We start from the raw sequence: 12,698 nt of genomic DNA, 5'->3' as shown, positions 1-12,698 counted from the left end.
AATTAACATGAAAATAATTTTAATATTTATCTGATTAGGACTAACTTAGGGGCAACTGTATTGTGAGTTAAATGAGCCAGGATGCTGTCTGTGACTTCCAAATTGAGCTGCAAGTGCCTCTGAGAGGGAGAGCTGTGCTCCCTCCAGTGGGGTGACCTCCGTGATAGCCTAAACAATTCTTTAAAAAGAGCTCTCACTTCATGAACAGAAATGTGTTATGTATCCATGTTGGATTTCTTTTCACCAAGACAGTTTGTAGCAGACATTTTAATGACGCGAACATGAATTTTTGTGGAGTTTGCAGCTCGGTTGTTATCAATTCAAAAATGTTCTCTATAGATAAGCTAATTTCCTGTGGTTGGTTTCCTGTGGCTGTATGCTTTGCACCGAGCGGCCCTTTGCGGAGGAGGAGGTAGTAATCCATCTGAAGTTCAGAAGTTGGAACTACTCATGTATGTAGTCATGAGGGAGTATGGATCTATCGTTTTGTAAAATGAAAGCTGTTGGATTCAACTGCTTTTTTGATGAATATGTTGAATGAGTTAGTATCTGGGCTGAAAGCAGAGATTGTTCTCAAATGCTTATATCCACAACAGATGTGCAGAGACGGCTAGTCTGACTCCCACGGCTCTGTTGGGCTAGACAGCGCCATTAAACTTCTGTCAATTACCCCATTGCCAGTCACATCACAGTGGCTCGCGACATCTTTCCTCTGATGTCAGGAGAGACGTCTGTTGTGTTCTGATGCAGAGTCATGTTTTCCTCCTTGGAGAGAAGCAGCGTGAAACTCCTTTGCTTCAAAGATGTTGAGAGCCGTGATTTAAAAACAAAACCAAAACCCCACAACACTTAAAACAACTTTTTGCCGCCTCTGAGCAGCTGGAAGACACAAAAGCAGAACAGAGCTGTGGCAGCTCAGCTTGTTTTGTTCAACAGGAAACTGCCATTTGGAAACATGTTATATTTTGAAATAAACCTTACTTATGTACATTTGGAAATACAGTTTTTAGAAGTTAAAATATTGCAGAAATTGTACCCCAGTTGAGGAACAGGTTAAGAACAGTTTATGGGACAAAAATTACTGAAGTTCCAGATATTTTTTTAAGTGGCACATGTAAAGTCGAGCAAAATTTCCGCTACCTGTTGAATTTGCAGGCTTGTAACATTGACTACAGAGGGGGCCCTTTTCTATAGTCTCTGAAAGAAACGGCTACTGTTTTAACCAAATTATCATTGGGATAATTTGTCCACATTTGGGAACATAGAGGGGAGGCCACTTGGACAGAATAACCTCTTCTGAATTTAACATACTTTTGCTGAAAAAAACCAGATATACATATGTACCGAAGTGAAGCTCTGTATCTTGCTCGAGAGTTCTCTTATCTTCTCAGTTGGCCATAGGCTAGTTGCATACAGAGATGTGAAGTCCTGATCTATAACAGTTTTAATACAGAATTTTCTTTTGATGAAAAGTGACCCATTTTCTCATTGTTATGGTGATGTTTGAAACATAGTGAGAATTTTTACTCTGAGTCAACTTTAATTGTGCAAATTGTCAGCCCATGATATCCTCTCCTTCCTGAGAAGAAGATAGCATGGTATGAACTAGGTGTCAAAAGAGGTGTGAAAACATTTTGAGGAGGCTTATCAGAAACCATGAGAAGTTACTTTTATCTGGGAAAGTAAAAGTAGTAAGACTTCATAAGTTATTTTATTATGAGCAAGGGAGGTACTCATTTACAGCTTACATGCACCCAAAGTCTTTCCTCCTTTTGAAGGATAAATTGTGTGTTGAAAAAAAAACAAAACAAAACAAAACCCCCCAAAAAACTAACAGCCAAAAAACCCCATACTTGAATCAAAAGGCCAAGTGACTTTGCACTTTAAAAATGTGCAGTAGCATTGTGGTTTTTCTGTATGTCTTTAAAAAGCGTTTATAGGTGTCAGGATTTGGGAAAAGTGCATTAACACTAGCCTGCCAAGGAGGCAGTAGAAATGTGATCCTTGCTGTATCCTAACAAGTCATTGTAAGTCTCAGTGATTCATGGGAAACCATGAGCAGAGGTGTATGATTATTAGCAGGGTGCCAGGAGCGTACGAGGAGAGGCTATAGCTATCTGAAAGATTCAGAGGAAGAAGATGTGGCAAAAAAATGAAAGGTTTAAGAAGACATGAGATAATGCAATTGAAGGAGACTAGTATGCAGATGCTATTCTGTAATGGGCATACTGTACTGCTAAATTATTTGTTACCAAACAGTATCAGTTTGTCTGTTATTTATTTCTAAGTACCAATTTACTGAACTCCTTGTGTGGGAGCTTTCATTCTTTTTTCCCTACGCAGCTGCTTGGTTCCTTTGTATTCCCGTTTTAGAAAGGATGTTGTTGTTGCTCCTTTAAGAAAAGTCCAGTGAAGAGAACAGGGCATGAACAGATCAAGATAAACTTAAAACTTGACAAGAATTGTAGATGGGGTGGATCTAGAGCAGTGACTTTGAGGAGGTGAAGAGTGGGTGTACACACATTCTCACTACTACTTATGCTGCAGCTTCCCTTGAACCACGTGCTACTGTAAAGGACTATTGCCTCTTGGCTTCTCCCTCTCTTTCCTCAAAAAGTCAAAGTTCATTTTATTTTATTTTATTTATTTTATTTTGTTTATTTATTTTATTTTATACCTTATGTAACAATGTTGCCAGAGAGTCTGTGTCATGGCAAAGAAGTCCTTTTCATGTTTTCATCTGCTCACACAGTCTGCAGAATAACTTCAGTGTGTGACATGTTTCTGGAAGGTAATATGTCATCTCCCTAGAAACAGAATTCACCAGTGGTATTTTTTGCTTTGAAGTATCCCAGATAAATAAGCTATTTCTTACAAAAAACTGTATCAATTGGTATCTTCTCCCACAGAAGTTTATAATAGTCCCACCCCCCACAGAGTAATGGCTTGGATTAAAATATCTTTCTGACTTAACGGGCCAAAGAAATAACTTCCACTTCATATAGCAAAAAGGAAGGCTTGTGTGTTTTTCCATACATGCTTTATTTGAGGTACCAACAGATATTAAAATATATCTATATCTCCTTACATGGTTACAGCTTGTTAACATAAAAATGAACTTTTCGACCTTACTATTCACATACACAAAAATAGTAATTGAGACTAATGGAATTTGAGGATGGTGACTTAATGCAACAGCAAGGCAAATTTAAATTATATATATGGAAACCATCTGTGGTCACTGGAGACTTAAACCAAAAGCAACGCAGGAAATTTGGGGTTCATATATGGAGATGTGAAGAACAGAGAGTAAAAGCTTGTTTTAGATGACTTCAGTAGCTTTAATACTGGCATAGAAAGGAAGTGTAATGGCTGTACAGCTTCTCTTGGGAAAGCTGAGCTGAGACCAATACGTGCCTCTCTGGCGAGAGCGTGTGGTTCTCAACATCACATACCTGCTCTCTTTGGGAACATGGGCCATGAAGTTTCAATAAATCTTTGCTTCAAAATATAGTTTTAGCATTGCTACTCTTACCTGTGCTGACCATGTAATATAGTCTTTAAATAAAGTTAAAATATCTTAAGTGGCTCAGTATTGATAGCTCAAAACACTTTCTCTGAATGACAGCAAAAGGATTATTCCCTTACAGAGATCTACAGGTTTCAGCCATGTTAGAAACGGGTTAATGTTGGATTTTAGGCTATTGACTATTGTTGGAAGCAGATTACTTTGCTCGTATAAAATAAAATCTGACAATTTAAAGTCTTCATGTCTGCAAAAGATAATCTGAGCAAATACATGGGTATTTCTGGTGGTTGGTTTGGGTTTTTTTTTTTCAAGACCAGTCAGCTCTTTATATACTGTGCAATTCTACATCAACTGCCAACAAAATGATATGTAAAGCTAAATTAACTTTGTCATTGTTCCAGGGGCCTTCATAAAATTAATGTTTTAACGAATTTGAAATACTAAATAAGAGAATCTTGATTCCTTTTTCCTCTGGGCTTACTGGGGGGTATCTGTAGGAATTCTTATTTCAGTGGCATTGCATTATCCAGTATAACTTTCTGCAGTTCTGACTTTTAGTAAGTTCTGTGATGATGTACCTTCTGATAATGAATAATTATGGTGTATTGTAGTCAGGAAGGATTGTTACCGATTGATGAATACAACTCTATTGTATCCCTTGCTGCTGTGGGACCAAAGGTCTGAGCAAGGGGCTGGAGTTGTTTTCACCTTTTTGCAACAGTTACCTAAGATGCAATGAGGGAATTGTCTGCCCTTTTGTTCCAGTCAAATTTTCATCACTTAATCCTCCTTGTTCAAAAAAGGACCGATCTGTTGGAAAACAAAGTATTTCTCATGCATCTAGGAAAATAATTCTTTTTAATTAAAAGTCTTAATCCAATCTAAATCAGGATGAACACCCGGAGGCTTTCAGTGAGCAGCTGGCTCTGCTACCAGTGGGAAGTTTTTTGTACAAAACCACTGTACTGCACATCTCACCAGTCCTGGACTGTTTCTGTCTTTACCAAGGGACAGGGAGCTCTGTATCATACTGACGTGAAACTAGGTAAAGCTCTTGTTTGTGCAGTTTTCGTTTTGCTAGTCACTGTCTGCTGCAAAGAGTTTTTATAGTAGTGGTGTTGGTATGCAAGTGTATTTGAACTGGGTGTGACTGCCACTGTTTCTTGGCATGGAGAGAACGAACATGGAAGGTTTGCATTAGCTGGCTAGGTGTGCCACAAGTGTTCTCTAATGCATGATTTCAAACTAACCCCGAGGATTTCATCTGGGCTGCTGTCATGAATGCCCAACTGAGCTTCCAGGGTAGGACCAGGAGGGTACACGTTGCAAGGACTCGCAAGCTTTCTGTTGTAATATTCCCTCTATTGAGTCCTTGAATCTGCTGGACCACTGCTCCTTTTAATCCTCTGAAAGTCGGAGAGGAAGGGCTGCCTTCAAAGCGGGTGATTATTTTATTCAGAAAGGAACCAGGTCAATGCTGCATGTATTTGTTTTCCTAGTTCTGCCTGAGTGTAGCTTGGACCCCCAGGTATGAAGAGGTGTAGGATATAGCAAGAAGAGTTTTCCAGAGGTAGTTTAAAAACTATTTAATTTAGTGTTTATTGTAGTCTAGTATTTAATTAAAAAAGAGTTTTTCTTGTACTTTCATTTTCTTAAAATGGCTTTGAGGTTCCTGAAATGTAATTTTTGAGTGGTCTGTGTGTTGTTAGAGCTTATCTTTATTCATGCTCATCTTTTTCATCTCCATCTCAGATGAGGTCTTTAGGCTGCAAGCCTAAGATTGGAATAAAAGATAAGGCAGTATTTTTTTTTTATTTGTTGATATTTGAGCTACATGAGCTAGCAAATCTCTTGATTAACAATTTGCAGGTTTTTGGGAAAAATAAGACATACTTTTGATTTGTATATAAAGCAACCAGGGTATAGAATTAAATTGAAGTTCTTAAAATGAAGCTAAGCGCAAGATAAATGGTTTTCACAAAGAAAACAAAAAATATAATCAAGATCTTATCTAGTCAGTATTTAAAAAAAGTAATTAAAATTAATTCTGTTATAACTTAACAACAGTGGGGCTCATTCAGCATGCAGGCTCATTTCTGTTTTTTCAAAGGACTTTACACAAACTCCTATAACTCCATTAAGGTTAGAAATTATGTTTATCACTGTAAATGCTTAGTCTGTACACAGACAATCTTAATTAAGCAAATATCGTGCTATATCTCTTGGTACTACATAGAGTTATGACAAGCTTATTCTTGGTACTCTAACTTCCTAAGATTCCTAACAAAATATTTACGTCTTCTGCCTTAACCATGTCAGTTGCCATGCTGATCAGAAGGCAATGCTGTTTGCTGTTTCCCTTTTTTTGGCTGCTAGACCAACTGGCAATAGTTTGTTTTCCAGATTAGTTAGTTTAGCCAAGAAGTGTGAAGACAAGCTGGGGTATAAGTGTAATGTGTTGGAAATAACAGTGTATTTTACCAATTAGTTTTATTAAATCTGATGGTGACTTCCTGTAATGTAGCATTGTCCATACATGTAGGTCTTTCAGTTATTTTAACAGTTTGGTGATCCTTTTTGCGTTTATGCTAGCCAGTACCCTTTTAGAAAAAGTAAATGATTGTATGTCTGGAGAAAGCTTGTATAAAATAACAAAACAGTCTCCAGGCTGCCTTACTAAACGGAGTCCGATGATCTATATTGATCTTGCTTTCTTTAGTTACTTGAATTGGATTTTGCTTGAAGGAGTGACATGCACATTTGTATAGTGAAACGCTTGTGACAACTGTATCCATGTATAAAACAGTTCCATTAACTTTTCTTGCTAACGCTGAAGACCTGCATTACAATATTAAGGCACTATAAATAAGAGCAAGCCCTGCTGTTACATACTCAGCTGCAGTTTATTATTTAGAGAATAAATCCCTGATTTGCAAGTGTTTTTCATTGCCGTTTTCATAGTCATGGTGCTGCTTAACAGTTTACTGACAGTTTTGGGGTTCTGAAAAGCAACAAACCTTTTCCTCGTTCAGTTACATCCTTCTCTTGACTGCTGTTATTCAAGTTTCCTTGTCCTGAAGAAACCTGAAATTGCAAGTGACTGAGAGGAAAAAAAGATGAATGGTGTTTATTGTGTTTGCTCTCATGCTAATTCACTAACTTCAATTCAACACTTGTGTCAAGCACAAGGTTTGCGCTCTGTCTCCGTCCTTGTGTGTGCTTTGCACATGATCGTCACTTGCTGTAGGTCAGAACTGGGCTCAGAGCACACATGTGCTGAGGCTGTCCTAGTATTTGAGGACTTTTTAAAGACAAACTTTAAATTAAAGGTTTTAGTAGATATTTCATAGGCTGAATAAAGATAGCTAGATTTGCAAATGAGACCGACAGTCTCTTTTGTCTAAAATGCAAATAGCTAAAATATTTGTGCTGCTTTTGGCGGGGGTAGGGTTCATTTTCTTCACAGTAGGTGGTATGTGGCTGTTTTGGATTTGTTCTGGAAACAGTGTTGATAATGCAGGGATGTTTTCCTTATTGCTGAGCAGCACTTACACAGAGTAAAGGCCTTTTCTGCTCCACACACTGTCCCGCCAGTGAGTGGGCTGGGGGTGCACAAGAAGTTGGGAGGGAACACAGCGGGGACAGCTGACCCCAACTGACCCAAGGGATATCTCAGACCATATGACATCTGCTCAGCAGTAAACCAGGGGGCAGGTTGGTGGGGGGGCCGCTGCTCGGGCACTGGCTGGGCATCGGTCGGTTGGTGCTGAGCAATTGTTTTCATTTGCATCACTTGTCTTTCTTGCGTTTTATTTCTCTCTGTTATTTTCCTTTTCATTACAAATTATTATTATTATTATTATTATTATTACTACTACTACTACTATTACTATTTCATTTTATTTCAATTATTAAACTGTTCTTATCTCAACCCATGAGTTTTCTCCCTTTTACCCTTTCAATTCTCTTCCCCTCATCCTGCTTGAGGTGAGTGAGCGAGCGGCTGTGTGGTGCCTAGTTTTTGGCTGGGGTTAAACCACAACAATCATTTTTGGTGACTAACATGGGGCTCGAAGGGTTTGAGATAATAACAGATTGACCAGAGTGTATTAGAAGAGATTTATATCTGTTAACGGTTGCGGATCACGATACTGATTCATCTGTTCTCAATATTAGTTTGTCTGATCTGTGCCATGCTCTTTTTTTACTGTAAATGTTAAAGATTATTGTTGGCTTTTGCAGTTTGCTGTGTTCTGTAGTGATTGTCTGGGAGATTTGTTATTAAAACACTGACCTTGAGCTTAATCTGGCATTTGGGCTCAATACTGAAGCCATTGCTGTACTTCAGGTACAATCCCATGGGGACAATTAACGTCTGAGAGGTTTTTTGTGGAGGAAATACAGAATGGCACCTTTGCTACCACCTTCTGTGATGTTTTCTCTGTCATTACAGTAACTTCTCAGTATCTTGAACATCCTTGGGTAGTTAAAATACTTCTATTGGTATTTCTTAGGAATATTGCTTTGGTTTTGTCTAAGGTTAACAAGCAATTTAGGAATATTGTTTCACACTTAAGTTGTAGTTGCTTTACCAGTGGAAGGCCACTCAGCTCTGATAAACAGAGATATTGCAAGACTGGCAGTTTGTACTTCTATCAAATAGCCAGCATTTTGCCTTCCTTGTTTCTTAAACATACATATTACAATCAACATTACATATGCTAATGGAGAAACAGAATAGTTAAGTATGATTTTAAGGATGGTCACTTAGAGATAGTTGTAAGGAGTCACACTTGAGAGAATTTCAAGTCCCCTGGACTGGTTTTAAGAGCACTGTGGTTACAGAGCAGTAAGGCAGGGCCTTCTGCACTTTACTGACACCCTCCCCAACCCCGCCAATGGCTCATCCAGAATTGCCTTTGAGAGTAATAAACATTCATTAATCAACAATAAAGAGACAGCAGTCTTCCTGGAATGCTTTTACAGAGGAAAAGAAAGTAGGAAAACCCAAAGGATTGTCCAAAATACATGTTGGTCTTTAAGTCATGACGTTGCTAAAGAACCAATGTAGTAGTTCTGCTGTTAGTAAGGCTTGAAACTAGAGCAGGACAGAGTTTTTATTCTTCAAGGTCTTTGAAAGAGTTGGTATGTTAATGCTGATACCTTGAACAAATTTAACTTCAGACATTTTTTATTAATTCAATCTGTATTTTTCCTGCAGTTTTAATTGGGTATAGTGACACAAATCCTCCATGGCCATAAATTGTCATATCACCATTGATTCTTTCTCTCCTCCTCTCCATCCCTGAAGTATTGATAGCCACATAGAGCAGTACTGCTCTGGTTTATAAGTAGTATGCTGCTAAACAGCTCCCAGAGGAGGCCGCATTTCAGTGAAGGATGAGGGCTATGTGTATGTGGTAGGTGTATATAATTTGAAAATGAATCAGGACATTAACTTTGCTACATAATTATGGTTCATTTTTAAGCTGCTGTTCATTTTTCATTCTTCATCAGAGGAGAATGGAGTCTATAGTGAGCGGTTTTCGCTCCTGCTCTGGTTCAGTGTTTAGGCCAATCGTGGTTAATGCAGCTTTTGGGCAGGGAAACAGCTTGAGAGCTGCTCAGTGCCTCGTGCTACCAGCTGCTTGCCTAATTGGCCTGGGAGCACAGTGGAAAGCAAGCTGAGACACCAAGTCAGCTGCCTTCAATGTTGTTCCCAACTGGAAGAAACCTGCTTGTTGGTTTGAAGTGGCATCCAGTATCGTAGATATACAGCAACTGTTTGCTCAGGGATGGTGCTATCAATACTAGTTGTCCAGTTCCTTTGCAAAGTCAGTGTGAGTGAAGTTTGAATCCACATCTTTTTCTTCTGTTGGGTAGCACTGGAAGGCTGCTGAGCTAAAATTTATTTTAAGACTGAGCCTTTCCTCATCTGAGTGGGAGGTTTCACAAGGAAGCATGGCAGGCACATAAGACACATTGAAGAGAGAGCCTAAATAATATCCATAGATACATACAGAAGGAAAATAGATGTAGAGGACAAAGAGCATAGCTTGGGGAAGCAGAACAATATGCTCTGAATTATTCTTCCAGATTCTCAGTTAACTTGACTTTGACTGCCAGCGAGGCTCAAAATGTATCCTTCAGTAAGTGCTAAGCTATAGGGGAAAGCAGAGTTTCTGGTTTAGATAGATTTTTCTTGTTAAGAAATCTCAGGAGGTTCTTGTGCTTTTGTGAAAAATATGAGGAATTTGAAATGTTTGGTTTTGTTAACCTTTAAGTTGTTAAAATCCATGCCACACTTATTTTGTTTGGAATATTTTGTGTGCAGTTAACACTTGGATTTGAAGTAAATGCTGATAAACTTGTTTTATGTAAGACATTCATCTGTTTGAATGTGCAAGGAATGTAGACAAACAACTGCTTATGGTCACAGTGGTTTGTTTCTATGATTATGTAAATATTGTTAAGTTGAATGATTTTTTTCTATATTTATGTAAATATTGTTCAGTTGGGTTTTCAAATATTTTTATAGGTATGTATGGTTCCAGTGCATTTTCGCAGGTGATTTTATTAGTTGAGATCCTTACAAAATAGGGAAGCAATCAAACTTCAGTCTGTCCATTTCTCTCCAAGTGTTACTTTTTCCTGTTAAAATAACTTTTAAACTTGTTGACAAACTGCTTTGACTTGAAAGGGCAGCGATTCTGAAGATAAATAATTTTGAATTTTTCCATAATCAGTGGTGAATCAGATTGAATATTGCTATTCGTGCTTCTGCTGAAGGAGAAGACATAACTTGTCCACTATATGTTATTTACTGGTAGCATCTGACTGGCAAACCAACTTGTTGCTAGCCGTGATATTTCCTGGTTTATTGCTACAAGAGGATGGCTCAAGAAATGTAAGTCATGGGATGATGCTGACAGTTACAGAAATGGGATAAAGGAGGATTTTGAAGAACATGTAGAAAAATAGGTGAGAAAATAAGCTTGTTTTGTTGTTTACAAAACAGGTACTTCTACCAACTGAAGACTTCCTGCAAGTAATTCATCTGCTGGTAAATAACCAGTGGAGCAATGTTTACTGCCTGTGTGCAAACTGTCTTTTCAGTTGATGAAAGTTTGCACTTAGGACAACTGCAGGTGACAGAACAGCATTTTTCCTGACTGTATTAGTCAGTAGTTATATTAGTTATTACAGTGAGCCTAAATAGGATGTAATAAAAAACTGTGAGACAGGATATTTTATGCCTTAAAATTATCCTGTATTATATTACTATGAAAATCTGTCTTGTATTCAAAGTACCACTTGCTTAAATGCTGCTTATCTTTTTAAATTGGTGTAGGTGTCAAACTTCATGTGGACAGTGTTAACCCAGTTTAGACATTTGGTTCTTAATAATTTTGCCTAGATATTTTTCTTACAAAATCAAGTTTAAATAGAATGCAATGAAAGCAATGAGACTGTAGGACATCATTTTGTCCAGAGGATCTCTGATAGGAGAGAAGTGACTGAACCTGATTATTTTTTGAAATTTATTTCAGTGAAACCAATCCAACCTTACTTGACAAGTTCTCATAATCAAAGTTAAATTTGCAGGGCTGTCAGCTAAGGAGATTTTTGGTAAACAAAATGATTAATAAATACCTAGCATCTTCTTCCTCCCTATCTTCCACATGTAAAAAGTCATTAAAGCAGACATTGCATTTTCTACCGTACTTCTAAAAACATATAAGCAATGCTCATTTTTCAACCATTACAGGACTTACTTCCACGATTTTCCTTCTTGTGTTATTAATAGACTACAATGAAATAGGCCATTAGGATGGCTGACCAGGTTAGACACTTTCAGGTGCTTCATCTGCTTCTTGCTAGCTTTAGCTTCCCTTGCCCTTCAGCAGTTTATATCCTGCACTTCATCTCAGCTTTTGGTTTTAAACTACTGCAGTTATTTCAAAAAGGTGATTTCAGTTCTTCATCATAAATCTTATGCATAGTCTTTAAAGGACACTTATCATGCTAATTCTTAAATCGTCATGGATTCAAATACCTCATCAGAGGAACAATTCTCATCACTCCTCTTGCAAATCATGTCTTTCTCACAAATGTTTACTTCGTACGTGTAAAAAGGGAGGCTTTCCCTCTGCACCAGCCAGCCTCATCAGCCCTGGAGTTCTGTACAGTTCAAATCTAGCTGAGATCTACTACTCTGCTGTAGAAAATACAAATTAAATTTGTTTCGTTTCAGCCTCTCTAGGTGATATTCAGTATCCATGTAGCCTTGGGCAGCCATGTGGTTAACTATGTCCCCTACCAAATGCTTCCTCTAATCTGTTACTGGCAGGAAGAGGAGAGTTGCCAGTGCCTTTTTGTTGTAGCCATCTTCAGACAGATGAAACCCGAGTCTGTTGCCTCATCTCTCTCCAAAATAGGACGTTTGCCAGCAGTGATGGGAGAGGTAGCAAATGAGAAAGGAAGGAGCAAAAACTGTGACTGATGTAGTGGGGAGCAACAGATGTCATGTGGAAAATTGAGATATACTCAATAACCATTTTCTACAAACATTTTCCTACTGATGTAACTTAGTTATGGGGTGTGAGATACGAGCATATGAGAGAGTGAGTGACTTTAAGCTTTGAAGCATTTCAGACAGATGGAAGTTTGTGGTTGAAGACAGTTTATGTGGAATTACAGGCTAGCGGTGTTCACAGCTTAATGATTCTGCTTTAAAAGTGATTTTGTGTTATAATTAAAGAGATATGGTGAAAGAGAATAGAAAGAGCTGGGTTACAGGAAGCAAGGGAAGTAAAGGCCAAGAGCTGCTGCTGTTCAAAGCGTGTAATCCAGAAAGAGCTATACCCTGTGTAAGAACATAATACAGAGAATTACAGGTTACTTTTGTGGTATTGACTTCAGCTTGCACTGTTGGCCAACTCAGATTTCTTTGAATACATTATTAAAGGCAATATCACAATAAATGAATCAGAAAAGATGCTTTGACATCTGTATTACAAATCGTATTAAAGTATATACTTATCTAGAACAGAACAAAGCTGTGTCTGAATCAGCACAAAGTATTTGAAATTCAGCAGCAGAAGAGAAAAATGCTGTAATACTGTGGGGTTTATTTTCCAAATAGGCTTTTAGCACTTGAAACAGAGTT

General features: G+C 38.0%; 1 protein-coding gene across 1 annotated transcript in view; it reads left to right on the top strand.

Annotated features, from left to right (window-relative positions):
• The window catches only part of HS2ST1 (heparan sulfate 2-O-sulfotransferase 1), an 81,813-nt gene that overhangs the window by 47,501 nt on the left and 21,614 nt on the right, over nucleotides 1-12,698 (top strand). The window lies entirely within an intron of this gene.

The sequence above is a fragment of the Nyctibius grandis genome, chromosome 8 (assembly GCF_013368605.1).
Source record: "Nyctibius grandis isolate bNycGra1 chromosome 8, bNycGra1.pri, whole genome shotgun sequence".
In the NCBI taxonomy this organism is placed as follows: Eukaryota; Metazoa; Chordata; class Aves; order Nyctibiiformes; family Nyctibiidae; genus Nyctibius; species Nyctibius grandis.
This window is presented reverse-complemented; position numbering and strand designations above follow the sequence as displayed.